Here is a 12971-nt window from a genome sequence, read left to right as displayed (position 1 = left end):
GTGGTGATTGGCGTGAACGCACTGGTAAGTTTAAATGACAAATAACGACCATCCAACTACGATTCATGAGCATAAATCACATTTTGGTACCTTTGCATTAATGGTGTCACTCGAAAAAAAATAACCCTGGTTGCTAGCTAAGAATGCGTCTCGCACGTTTTGGGAGGTGGTTCATTGTCGGCTTTTTTTGCACGGTGTGTCATCGGTGGCACTCCCATTACCACCGCGGCTTGGTTGTACGCGGAAGCCTACAGGTAGATCGAGCGCCACTTCCTCAAAGACCAGAGCCCGTGCAGCGCCCACGACGATAGGCACAACCTCTCAAAGCGCTAATTCTCACCAATGAAGACGCGAGAACGCCCCCTTTTACCACAGTGCCACGAGTGGTTCAGTGACAGCGTTACCACCCTGCAGTATTTACCGCTGTGCTGGACTGCACTATCTTTGAGATCGACCAACGAAAACGGTTTGGCACTATCAAGAAATCATGATTAGTTTCCAAAGAAACCTTAACGCTGTAAAATTGACACCCTTCTCTTTTTACCCAGCGTGTCGCTTCAGATTTGAATGTATGATTCTTCGCTGTATTTGTGCTATGTTCTTGTCGGCGCGCTACTATGCCTGGTAGATGTTGCCATCGAATCCACACAAGCGCTTACCAGGAAGCGAAGCTAAGTTCTCTCCAAATAGTCTCTGTGGCGGAGGGTTGTTTGCAAGTCGTTGTATTGTTTGTTGGCTGCCAAATGGAATATTCAGCTGGCAAAACTATGTATGCGTCGCCAAAAGAATTTTCTTTCTGCTTATGCCTCAAGAAGCTGTCAAGCAAAGTCACTCCCCACATGGGGATGGCATCCTATGGAGGCATTCACTGAACAACTTCGCGAGCTCTGGACCGTGCATAGTAAGCAACGAAGAACACATAGGTATACTGCAAAAACTAAGCGGCGACAACGTGGAAAATTTAACGAACACAAGCCATTTACGTGATAATTGTGCAAGCAATACGGGGATATTATATAAATTGTAGCGAATCGTTGGAACCATGAAGTGGGTCGTCCGCTCAAGCGCCTTGAAGTGGGTCTCTTTCTCCAATACCTTCTAGTGGGTCGTTTTCTTCGGCTCTAGAGCGCCGCTCGTGCTGAGAGTCCGTGCTGCGCTTTTTGGACTGTCGCCCTTGCGCTGCTTCAAGTGCCGTCCAATAAACATCCTTATAAATTGGTGGAGAGTGCTGTACCTTCAAAACTGCTCCTAAACCCCTTCGATGCCCCTGGAGCTTCGAACCCGTGCACTAGCATCTGCCATGCCGCAAAATGCCTCCCAGCAAACGCCTCCTCCCGCAGCACCCACCTGTCCCGGTGTCCCTCGTCAACGCGACCCACCTATCTTCACTGGCGCGGATGGCACCGACGTGGAGGACTGGCTCGCTATCTACGAGCGCGTGAGTGTACCCGACAAATGGGACGAGGTCGGAAAATTGAGCAACTTGGTGTTTTACCTGGCGGGAGTAGCTAGTCTGTGGTACAACAACCACGAATCCCATTTCCCGACCTGGTCCGCTTTCAAGACTGCCAATATCGACGTGTTTGGCCGCCCTGCTGTTTGTAAGCTGCAAGCGGAACAGCGTTTGCGCGAACGAGCTCACCATGGCCGGGGAATCTTTCACTAGTTACATAGAGGACATTCTGGACTTGTGGAAGAAAACCAACGCGACCATGTCCGAGTCGGATAAGATCAAACATGTCATGAAAGTCATCGACGACGACGCCTTCACCATGCTCCTCGCCAAAAATCCTCCCACGGTGGCAGAGATAATATCGCTGTGCAAGAGTTATGAGGAGCTACGCCGGAGGCGCTCGTTGACCCGTCGGCCGCCCGCACGGGACGCAGATCTCGCTGGCTTGTCAATCGTTTCCGACTACACCACCTTGCGGGCAGAATTGAAGACATTTGTGCGCGAAGAAATTGCACGGCAGCTCTCTCTGCTGCCCTTTGCTCACCCGCAGCAGGTGGAACAGTGATCAACCACACTCCCGCGTCCCCTCCACCGTGTGATTGAACAGGAAATCGCCGAGGTCATGCCGGAATATCCCCAGGCCCCTCCGGCACCGGCGCCAATTAGCTACGCTCAAGTTGTCGCCAGGCCGGCCCAAGCGATCTCTGCGGCTGCCCCGTTTAGTTACACTGAAGCCGTCGCTGGACCTCAGGCGTTCGAAGCGGTTGTGCCGCCTACGTACGCCGATGTCACTAGGCTCCGTCTGCAGCCCCCCATGCAGGCATATCAGCAGCCGCTACGTCCCTCGAGTCCTGAGCCATGGGTAGGACCCTCTCCGGCTAACCGTTGGCGCACTTCCGACAACCGTCCCATATGTTTTGCTTCCGGTAACGCCGGCCACGTTGCACGTTTTTGCAATGGCGTGCAGCAGCCTCAAGTCGCATCACCCGTCATGAGCCAGTCCAGCCGCCCTCAATATGAACCACCGCCGCCTGTGTCACCGACGTTACGCCCAGCTCCATCTAACCGCCGTTCACCGTCTCCACGACGTCGCTCATTGTCGCCGATGCGGCCACGTCAGGTCGCACGAGATCGGGAAAACTAGTCGTCGCAGTCCACGAGGCGAGGGCTGCGACGCTATCGAACTGTGAAAGCCCTCAGCAGAGACCATCGAACATAATAGACGTGTTTGTAGACGGTGTTCGCGCATCTGCCCTTATAGACAATGGAGCCGCCATATCTGTTATGGTCACCAAACTTAGCTGTCTCCTACGAAAAGTGACGACGCAACTTTCGGGGCTATCCTTTCGTACGGCTAGCGCCCAAAGCATTCACCCAACAGCATTATGCACAGCTCACGTCATCATTCGGGACGTCATGTATGCCGTCAAATTCATCATCATTCCTGCATGCTCGCATGACAGCATCCTGGGATGGGATTTTCTCTCCCGCCACAACGCCGTCATTCATTGCACACCTGCGCCGAAATAGAACTCTCGGCGTTCTCAGAGATGACGCCGACAGACAGACCATCACTTTCGAACAAGGTACTCGTCACACACGATACCCAAGTGCCTCCGAACGCGTCAGCGGCTGTGCCAGTGTACTGCGACTGTCTCTGCGACACAATTGCACTCCTTTCGCCATCTGACCGCGTTCGAACTAAGAAAGGATTGTTGGTGCCCTTAGTGACAGTGCAAATCACTCACGGTGACAGCGCTATTTTTGTTAGCAATCCATCCCCATATACTGTCACATTGCTGCGCGGGGAATGTCTCGGCAGAGTGGAACCCCTCGAAGACGCACAAATTGTGGACGCGCCCGATTACACGCATTGGCCCAGCTCCTCTATGCTTAGTGCTGTTTCGAAGTCTGATTCGTCGCCCGAAGATGTATTTGGCTCCTCCATCGATGAAATCCTTACGCCGGTCCAGCGTTCACAGCTTCTGTGCCTGTTGGAAGAATTTCGCCCATCTTTCGATGTCGCGCAGACTTCCCTGGGCCACACGTCCACTGTCACGCATGGCATCGACACTGGCTCCCAACCACCACTGCGGCAACGTCCATATCGCGTATCTCCTGCCGAGCGTCGTGTAATTAACGAGCAAGTCGACGACATGCTTCTACGGGATGTTATTCGACCATCAAACAGTCCCTGGGCGTCTCCGCTCGTTCTTGTTGCGAAGAAGAACGGTTCCGTACGGTTCTGTGTGGACTACTGACGGCTCAACAAGATAACCCGCAAGGACGTCTATCCGCTGCCACGAATAGACGACGCGATTGACAGCCTCCAAGGAGCTGAATTCTTTTCATCGTATCGATTTGCGCTCAGGGTACTGGCAAGTCCCTATCGCTGAGGACGCTCGACCGAAGACAGCCTTCGTCACGCCCGACGGCTTGTACGAATTCAACGTCATGCCGTTCGGACTGTGTAATGCGCCCGCAACCTTCGAGCGCATGGTGGATACCGTCTTGCGCAACCTGATATGGAACACGTGCTTGTGCTGCCTCGACGACGTCGTCGTTTTTGCTCCGGACTTCTCCACGCATCTTCAACGCTTCCGGCATGTTTTGACGCGTTTGAGCAGCACCGGCCTACAGTTGAACCTAAAGAAGTGCCGATTTGCAGCACGGCAGCTGACAATACTGGGCTACGTCGTGTCTAAGGATGGACCCAGATCAAGCCAAGCTTCGCGCCGTAGCCGAGTTCCCCAGACCTACGTCCGTCAAAGAACTGCGCAGTTTCGTAGGACTGTGTTCCTACTTTCGACGTTTGATCCGAAACTTCGCCACTATTATATCACCACTGACGAAGCTCCTTGGCAGTAAGGGGCCCCTCGACTCATGGTCGTTAGTGTGCGAGAACGCGTTCGCAAAGCTACGTCGTTTGTTGACGTCTCCGCCCATACTACGGCACTACGACCCTACGGCCCCTACAGAGGTACACACGGACGCCAACGGTGTTGGCCTTGGCGCTGTCCCTGCGCAGCGCAAGCCAGGGTTCCCTGAATATGTCGTGGCGTATGCAAGTCGTACGCTTACTAAAGCCGAGGCCAACTACACAGTCTCCGAAAAAGAATGCCTGGCGATCATCTGGGCCCTTATGAAGTTGCGCCCTTATTTATATGGTCGCCCGTTCGATGTCGTTACTGACCACCATGCACTATGCTGGCTGTCGTCGTTGAAGGATCCCTCAGGCCGTCTCGCCCGCTGGGCACATTGTCTGCAGGACTACGACATCCGCGTGCTCTACCGCAACGGACGCCAACATGCCGACGCCGACGCCCTCTCGCGCTCCCCCGTACCCAACGACAACGCCCGCTGCTCAGGAACTCAGGTGGCCGTTTTTTTCCATCGACCATCACACCATCGCTACAGAACAGCGCAAGGACCAATGGATTGTCTCGCTGAGAGACTTGCTCACTGATCCGTCGGCAACACCACCCACTCGCGCATTGCGTCGTCAAGCCCACCATTTATCCATTCGCGACGAGCTACTTCACCGACGCAATTACAGCGCCGACGGCCGCCAGTGGTTACTCGTAGTACCCCGCAGTCTCCGTTCTAAAATATGCGAATCGTTCCATTCTGATCCGCAGGGTGCACACTCTGGTGTATACAAAACTTACCACCGAATTCAACAACGGTACTTTTGGCGGGGAATGTACCGGTACGTGCAGAAATTTGTTCGCTCCTGCCTCGATTGTCAGCGCCGGAAATCTTCGCCGAACCTCTCGCCACCAGGTCTACAACCTTTACCTTATCCTGACGGGCCTTTTTGGCGCGTTGGCATCGATCTATACGGACCTCTTCCTCTAACGTCGGCTGGTAACCGCTGGGCCATCTTCGCTGTTGATCATCTCACGCGATACGCCTAAACTGCCGCCCTTCGGCTACAGCACCAGATGTTGTCTCCTTTCTGCTCCAGCGATTCATACTGCGTCACGGTTCACCCCAGGAGCTACTCAGCGATTGAGGCTGTGTCTTTTTGTCGGAAGTCGTCGAAGCCATTCTCAAGGAGTGTCACGTCGTTCACCCCAAAACTACTGCTTACCACCCACAGACAAACGATCTTACAGAGCGATTTAACCGCACGCTCGGCGACATGCTCTCAATGTACATCGCTGCCGACCACACCAATTGGGATGCCATTCTGCTCTTCGTTACCTACGCCTACAATACCGCCCCTCAGAGTACTACTGGCTTCTCACCTTTCTTATTGTACGGCCGCCACCCGTCGCACACGATCGACACGATCCTTCCATATAAGCCAGACACGTCTGAGTATTATAATACGCCTATATCTGCCACAGCCAGACATGCTGAAGAGTGTCGCGATCTTGCCCGAACCTTTACTACAAATGAACAAGAGCGACAGAAGAGCATTCGCGGTGACACCACCACTTCTGCGCACACGTTTTTCCCTGGGGCACTCGTCTGGCTCTCAGTCCCTACCACCGCAACTGGACTCTCTTCGAAACTAATGCCCAAACACCAAGGCCCCTACCGTGTCGTCCAACGCACGTCCCCAGTAAATTACCTCATCGAACCCGTTGAACCATCTTCGGACATGCGCCGTCGAGGGCATGACATCGTCAATGTGGAGCGCCTCAAGATATACCATGACCCACTCATGGTGACAACCTGTTAAGTCGCCGGGCGGCTCCCTTTTCACACCCAGGGTAATTGTAGCGAAGCGTAGGAACCCTGAAGTGGGTCGTCCACTCCATCGACTTGAAGTGGGTCTCCTTCTCCAGTACCTTCTAGTGGGTTGTTTTCTTCGGCTCTAGAGCGCCGCTCGTGCTGAGAGTCCTTGCTGCGCTTTTTGGACTGTCGCCCTTGCGCTGCTTCAAGTGCCGTCCAATAAACATCCTTATAAAATAAATGTTTTTATGCTTCCGCATCAGTGCCCCCACTTCAGTATCTCTAACTCGGCGGAAAAGAATTCCATAAGTCCATGAACAAATATCAGTCGCGGCATTCTAGTAATTACGCGTAAATATTAGAGAGTCTCCTCTGAAGGCTGCTGAAGACTCCGGCCGGAGCACTGAAGAAATATCAAGTTCTCCAAAAGTTCTTAAGGTGATTGTGAATATGCTGTCGCAGGATTCGACTATCTGTCTTTCAACAATGGTCTTGTGATAACTCCTTAGTAAACTTACGTGAGCGCGCTTAAGAGGGCAGGCTAACTTTAATTAGGTTCTCCCATACTGGGAAGCAGAAATCTCTATGAGGTGACGGTAGAAAACCTGTCGCATGGTTAACTTATGTTCATTTCTGGAGAGCGTCTTGTGACCTTTGCTACGAAACTCCAGCCAGCATGCCTAAGAAGTTCCGGTGAGTTTCAAGACGATAGCAGGCGCGTGGTTCGGATAGTGCCGGAAGCTAGGTGGTTTGGTTCAGTCGGTAGTGTTGTGCCTGGCTGTCCTTCACGACAAAGGATGCCTCACCAAGAGGCGTGCAGCTGTAGAGTGCTATTCACGCTTCATGGTTTGTCGAGGCCGGGGAGCGTCACCTTGTCGTGTTCCGAGGTTTCCAAGAACGAAGAGGTATACTGTACTTGAAACATGCTTTATTGCATGGCGGCAACTTAAAGTGGCAGAATGACAGCCAAGGAATACAAAGGACAAAATGCACATCCCGCCTTGCGGCCAGCGATTATATACACATAGTGGGCGAGGGTGATGTGATCGCGATATGGGCCGCGTGACAGCATGGGAACGCTATCACACTATCACGCAAGTACACGTGTACAGATATGCGACACACCGTCACCCGGGACAAATGGAGGAGCAATTAGACCCCAGGTGGCAATGAGAAATCAGCCACGTGCGTCGCTGAAATGGTAACGTCGCTCTTGGTGCGTTCCGAGAAGCACCTGCACCCGCCTGAACTACGATGGGGCTCGGCGGATTGACAAGCTTACCGTCACGGAGAGGTCACAAATTCTTGCAAGGTGCCAACGTCAAGTATTTCTATGGGAACAGCTTCGACGTCTCGTTCCCAAGGTGTCACCCATTGCCTGGTTAATTAAACATTAAATTATGGGGTTTTAGGTGCCAAAACCACGATCTGATTGTGAGTCAAGTTGTAGGGGGGACTCCAGAAAGTTTGACCCCCTGGGGTTCTTTAACGTGCATCTAAATCTAAGTACACGGGTGTTTTCGCATTTCGGTCCCATCGAAATGCGGCTGCCGTGGCCGGGATTCGACCCCGCGACTTCGTGCTCAGCAGCCCAACATCATAGCCACTGAGCAACCACGATGGGTCCCGTTGCCTGGTATGCGGGGGCGATCGAGCAACATTCGAGGCGGAGCTCGGTGGGCTCCACCTCGAATGATGGCCGGGATTTTGCGAATGGTTGACGACTGTGAATGGCAGAGAAGAACCACAGTAAAATTCCACGACGAGTGAAAGGGGGAAATGAACCGATAAAAGGGGGGTGGGGGCTTGAGTGTTATGTAGACGCTCGGAGATGAAACCGGAGAGACTTTAATATGTAGACGCCTCCAAGAATCAAGGAACCCTTCGTGTAAAATACCATGTACAGTTGTGTGTGCAACACTTTCTCTGGACCCCTCGTTCTCATGTTACCTGGCACGCCATGGCCGCTCGGGACCTCGGACTTCGCAACAGTAGTCAGCGCTTTTGTACCCGTTTTTGCTAACAACACACCTATCCTCTCGCAATTCGGTTCTTCGCACAGTGTTCGCCCCGTGAACATTGAAAGAGGTCTAAGAGACTGCCGCTAACAATGAAGTAATTACAAGAGAACTCTGGGTATGGTGCACGAATGACACCTTATAATAAATAGGTTATTATAGGGCAAATTGTTGATAAACATCATGATACTTACTCCTGTGGTGGTAGTGTAACGGTAATCGCCTACCCCCAGCTCCAGATTTTGGCCAGTAACCTGGAATGAACCAGTTTGCGATAACAATATAGCCACTAAACAGGCGCAATACTATTAACTAGTCGCATGAACTCTTGGTCTCGAACCTAACCGAAACTGAACCGAAAACCAGAGCTGAACCATTATTTTCTACCAAATTGCGACCGAAGCGCTCTAATATTATTTAGTTCATCTTGGAACCAAACCCAACCCGGAACTTTTTGACAGCATCGTACCGAACTGGTTCAGCCGCAGGCTAAGCTCTGGGTCGCTGCTAAAGTTGCCCAAGAGTAGATGGCGCTGGTTGAAGTATGTCGGCTCGGAAGCACCCATGTGGTTTGCCACAGTGATACTATCGGCTCATTCAACACTATGCGTGGTCGGTATAGCTGTGCACTGATGCTACACAGTAGGGCCGAATGCTCGGTGTGCTCAGGGCATCTGCTGTGTTGTGGCACAGAAGTGCACTGGTTGCTGGTTGCGCTGACCGATAGACGCGTTGCTGCTGACACTTCAGTGATTGGTGGTGTTTCGAAAGTAGGACTATGAATTAATGGAATTTTGCCGTGGCATGGAGCAGTGGCGACACCTCAGTGGATAAAGAGGGAGAGTGGACGTTGTTTTCCTCGGCAAATATTATGCGGCATTGCGGATTTATATTATAATATTTGGCTGACTCTGTAGCGTTTTTATGACATTGCGTTTATACGACATTACTTTCTGTTTGTGAGTTAACTTCTGCGAGCGCTCCGGAGAAATACTGGATGAAGCACGTATCCTTATAGAACAACAAGGACGTTTCATTACTCCGCAATCTTCTGTCATCCCACTAAAAATCTCACGAAGCCTATCATGTTCTGCTCGACGACCGCACTACGTGCTTACTGAAATGTTTTAGTCGGCTTAACAACTTTAGGTATTTTTTACTCAGTTTAACTTATTATTCTTTGAAATTGGGGGATGTTTACGTACCTTAGATAAATTACGTATATATTGAGTTGTTTCACTATGCCATTTCACTACGTCCTCTCTAAATGTTACACCTATAAATTCATGGATTCATCAAGGTATGCTGGAAGTATTCGTAAAGTTGTGTTAAAAAATTGGAGGGCATTTCAATTTCTAGTATAATCCGATAAAAGCGAATCTCTTCCTAGGCAAAGCTGGCAATGAGAATCGGGTGTATGAGCCGTATAATTTATCGTGAGAACCACACTGGTGCGACAACGGCTGATCGACGTCAAATGAAAGTTGAATCGTGCTTCAACTTCTTGTCATCCCATATCATCACCGTTGACATCATCACAACCATCAGCATCATAGTAATCGTCAATAGCAGCAGCATTGGCATAATTGTCATCATGACCATCATTACTACATAGTCATCATCATGTTCATAATCATTATCAGCGTGGCTTTCATAAGAAATTGTATGGTTCATCATCATAGCCCATTCTGTTAATAGTTGAAGACAATATCTCCATTGAAGAGCTATGCTTGATCATCATCAACAGCAAGCATAATCAGTTGCGTCAGATTTTGAAACTGCACTTATGTCGGGATCGGCCCACCAAAGAGGCTGAACCTTGAAAAAGACATACGTGATACCTAAAGGTGACTGTGCCACGCCAAGGTAGACATTGTTTTCCAAAAACGGCACAACAATTTTACGTTAGTACTCCTTTGAAAATATTGATTAAGGAGAACATTTTGTGGAAGAGGTGGGAGGGGGATGAAGCATTAGATAGACTCACAAGGTGCTACTAACTCAGAATGCATAAATGTGGAGAAGTATCTCGTATATATAATAGTGCATGGCTCCTCCACTTTGTAATATTTTTTAAGCGAAGCTTTATAGGTTGAGAAGTTTCGGCGGGGGTGGTGGTGGTGGTGTCACGCTGAAAAGTGGGCCGATCTTGGCGATAGTGTAGAAAGGGTCCAAGCGCGATGGTACATACCAGGGACAAGAAGGAAAGAAAGAAAGGAAGGACGACAGAAAGACAGAGAAAAAAAAGAAAGAAAGAAAGGACGTGCGGAGCACATTGGAAATGCTACACGTGTGATCACGGATCACGTGACACACGCATCACGTGACGCTCGCGACCAATAAGGTTCGTTCGGTCGGTCGCGAGGAGCGACATGGAAGGAAAGCGGTTTGGCGCGCGCTCCTCCGGGCTTCGCTCGCCTCAGATCAGTTTCGGCGAACCGATAGGAAGGCCACGCGTGGTGCGTTCTCCAAAGGAGCGAGCTGCGTTTGATGAACGCCGGTGTGAACTCGCTCAGGAAAGGGCTCATCGTCAACGTGGCGATTCTATCGTGAGGGCTTCCGTAGCCGAGTCTGGCCATCACCGACGAGCAGAGAATCCCGAGGCCAGCGCTTCCGAAGCCGAGGCCCACCGTCAGCGACGATCAGAGAATCCCGAGGCGAGGACATCCAAACACGAGGCGCGCGGTCAGCGACGATCAGAGAGTCCCGAGACGATGGCTTCCGAACTTTACCCTGACGAAGGTCAGATACACACACGACAAGCTTCGCCTACCCCCTTTTTCGCGACAGGGGAACGGCTCGTTATTCTTTTGGTTGAAACAACTCTAAGGAGAAAAACATTATCGCACCTGTAAGAGTAAGTTACGCATACAGAATATCAAAAACACTTTAAGCATGCGAAGAGGCTTGGAGTACCAGAAAAGGCACATAAAAAGTCATAGTTTTGCCCGAAAGGCGAAGCATCAATTTCGATAGCAAATTTAATAGTAGAGAGCTATACGGAGTAAGGATAGTATTTTTATCGGCTGCATATAAACTTGGACATAATCGCTTACTAAATGAATTGCCAGCATGGTGTCAGCGCGCACAAGCAAACATGAATATATCACCCTTGATGACCGCAGACAACCACTGTCAAAACGTTTGCGTGAGTAAGCGCGCCAGCAGCAGCGAGCGAAGGTTCATGTGGTCGATCGCTTCAACGAAAATTGAGCGGCGAAAGCACAGCGCATACAAAGGTAGCAGCCGTGTTGCAGATCGCTTTCAAGATACAGTGCGCGCGACCGCCCCTCACCGCGCAAAGTGCAAGTAGGAAGTTAATTGCTCGCAGAGAAAAAGCTGCACTCCCTCCCTCCTGCGCTGCTTTCCCCGCTTTCTTCCTTTCGCGTGGGTGATTAAGTTGAGAGTTCCCCTTGCGCCCTGTCACAAGATACGCATTTGGTGCCGCAGCCAAACGTCGCCTCCCCTCCCTCCCCCCCACGGCCTTTCGTGCGACGGAGGAAGTCACGTTTGCTCTCCGCCGTGCGTTCGCTCCCCGTGAAAGCACGCGTCCGTCGCGCACTTTCACTCGCACATACAGCATACGGCCAACGAGAGTGTTTTTTTTTCTACACGCGGACACAACCATCGGAGACTGAGCCCTTAACAGCTTCGCTGTAAGACGGGCTTGCAGCAGCTGTACACAATATCCAGGCGAACTATGTGCGACGTGTTTTTCCCGGAAATCGGAGCACATATGAACCTGAATGCAACGGTCACTAACGTCGGATGCTGTTGGAAGTGTTATAATTTTTTGTCAACCTGAATCAAAGTAGGGAAAAATCGGTTCGACACCCTTCGTGTAGAAAACTGATGTAATCAAGAGAAAAATAACTTTGGCTTGAAAGTTTCTCTAAGCTCCTGTTAGTCTTGACAGAATTCAGAAAATAAAACGCGACGCACCACTAGAAAGTATAAGTATTGCTTTTTATATCCCAATGCTTGTTAAGAGAACTTTGTACATTAAGCATGCTAAAGAAACTGCTCCGGCGTTCAAAGACGAGTTACACATGCAGGAAGCTCACACTCAAGGCAGGAATGGTATAGTATCTGTACAACAACCACGACATCTGCATACGTGATGTGTTTGTTCTACAGGAAAAAAGATAAGTATTTATAAGCAGCACGCGAAGCTTTTCCTTGTTGTAACCGACAGGGCTGCAATAAAGAGCGGGTGAATTATCCACGAGTTTCCTTTATCGTATCTCAAAGGAATAATGCGCTACATTGGATAGCGAAAATATATAGCTTGCTGAATAGTACACTCCGCTGAAAGCGTAAGAGAGACATCAAATTCATAGGTCAAAGTACGCTCTACCGCTAGTCTTTCAAAGGTATTAATATATATATATATATATATATGTATAAGAATGAGAAACGTTAGCCATCTCAGAAAGCCAACTTACGATGCAACATGTCAGTAATCTCCAAACTAGGAGTACATCAACTCTTATCTTTGCAGCTTCAATATAGCTGAGGACGTAGGCTTTGTTTCCCTAAAAAACAGAAAACAGAAAATGCAGTTCTTTAAGCAATTGGACATTATGGATAGAAAACATATGGTAGTGTCTGTTAGTTGACAATCTGGGAAGCGCCTATATGTATGGCAGAGCTATTCCGGAAACGTTTTTGTTGCTAATTTCACTTCTCCTCGCCATTTTAACAAAGTTTGCAATGATGTGAGTAGCGATGCAAAGTAGTTCGAAAGAATCACCGAAGTTTCAGCAAAGTCGCTTTGTATCAAGCGACAAAACAAAGCACCTGGAGGACACGCATAA

General features: G+C 50.1%; 1 long non-coding RNA gene across 1 annotated transcript in view; it reads right to left on the bottom strand.

Moving 5' to 3' along the window:
* Positions 1-12690, bottom strand: part of LOC125945452 (uncharacterized) — a 38708-nt gene extending 26018 nt beyond the window's left edge. Inside the window, exons 1-2 of the long non-coding RNA XR_007466898.1 lie at positions 12600-12690; positions 8349-8408 (exon numbers count right to left, since the gene is read on the bottom strand). This is a non-coding gene — a long non-coding RNA (uncharacterized LOC125945452). The remainder of the gene's footprint in view (positions 1-8348; positions 8409-12599) is intronic.
* Positions 12691-12971: the final 281 nt, after the last annotated feature.

Source organism: Dermacentor silvarum, chromosome 5, assembly GCF_013339745.2.
Source record: "Dermacentor silvarum isolate Dsil-2018 chromosome 5, BIME_Dsil_1.4, whole genome shotgun sequence".
Lineage (NCBI taxonomy): Eukaryota > Metazoa > Arthropoda > Arachnida > Ixodida > Ixodidae > Dermacentor > Dermacentor silvarum.
The sequence above is the reverse complement of the archived record's forward strand: the minus strand, read 5'-3'. Positions and strand labels throughout refer to the sequence as shown.